Raw genomic sequence first — 1,191 nt, forward strand, 5'->3', positions numbered from 1 at the left:
AGGGTTCATTATCCGGAAACGCTGGGGGAGGGAATCTAGGAGATAGGGATTGCATGGGTGTGTGGCAAGGCAGAGCACGGGGTGACAAGGGGGCTGTACAGAAATGGGAGTGAGTTGGTGCCTAGAAGGTCCAGACAGATGGAGAGAGAGAGGGCAGTCAGGCCTGGAAAGATAGTTATTGTTTCCTTGCTGTTGCCATATCGCCTCTGTGGCCACTAGAGGGCTTCCCTGCCTCGTCTGGAATCCACACCACAGTTCAGGTTCCTAACCAGGACCGTGCTGTGTTTCAATTAGCAATAATCGCGCCTCGGATAAACCTCATTGGCTACGATACTGCCACTGCGCAAAGCTCCGTGCTGTGTTTCAAACCCAAGCCAGGCTGGATGGACCCTGGGCTGCTTGCTTAATCCAAGCTGGGGGTCCCGAACCCACTGAAACTTGGGGTGCTTCTTTCTAGATTGACAGTGAAGCTGGAAATCACGCTTCAGATGCAGGGATGGTAGAATGTGCGGCAGGGTCCACGGTGCCCTAGGGCAGCAGGATAAAGGGGAAGACAGCAGCCTTCCAAATACCTTCAGGGGCCAATAAGCGGGGCATGAGGGAGACAGAGGTTCTAGAGAGCGCCGCCAGCATCCTTTCCCTACAAGGCGGGCTGTTCGACCTCTTGGTTGTTAATCATAAGAAACCCTCCCTTTGCTAGCCTGGAGGAGCTGGGCTGAACCACCCAGTACAGCAGCCCACAGCCCACTGAGCAATGATCTCTTGGACTGTCTGTGCAATGTGTGTGGTGTGCTTTTAAGTGTGTGTTGATGTGTAGGGGACATGCTACAAACAAAAATTCTGGGACCCAGGCTGTGGGTGAGAGGGTCGTCTCTCAGCCATTCCCTTGGGCAGGGAAGTTCACCATAAAAGTCCAGGTATGAGCTTGTCATTCCCCCTAAGGATCTGGGACATGGTCTTTTCCTCACGTTCGCCTGTACCTCTCTTTCCTTAAAAAGATTTGTTTTTATTTATTTATGTGTATGTGTGCCTGTGGAGGTATCAGATTCCCCTGGAACTGGAGTTACAGAGCTATGAGCTGACCCATGTGGGTGCTGGGAACTTAACCCTGATCCCCTGACGTAGCAGCAAATATTCTTTAGCACTGGAGTCATCTTTCTATCCTCTCTCTGAGCCAATCCCCCAGCATCT

The 1,191-nt window shown here is 52.1% G+C and overlaps 1 pseudogene; it reads right to left on the reverse strand.

Moving 5' to 3' along the window:
- Positions 1–282: 282 nt before the first annotated feature.
- Positions 283–351, reverse strand: LOC148001186 (U4 spliceosomal RNA; annotated as a pseudogene).
- Between the last annotated feature and the right edge of the window lie 840 nt (positions 352–1,191).

The sequence above is a fragment of the Rattus norvegicus genome, chromosome 14, assembly GCF_021556685.1.
Source record: "Rattus norvegicus strain SHRSP/BbbUtx chromosome 14, alternate assembly SHRSP_T2T, whole genome shotgun sequence".
Taxonomy (NCBI): Eukaryota; Metazoa; Chordata; class Mammalia; order Rodentia; family Muridae; genus Rattus; species Rattus norvegicus.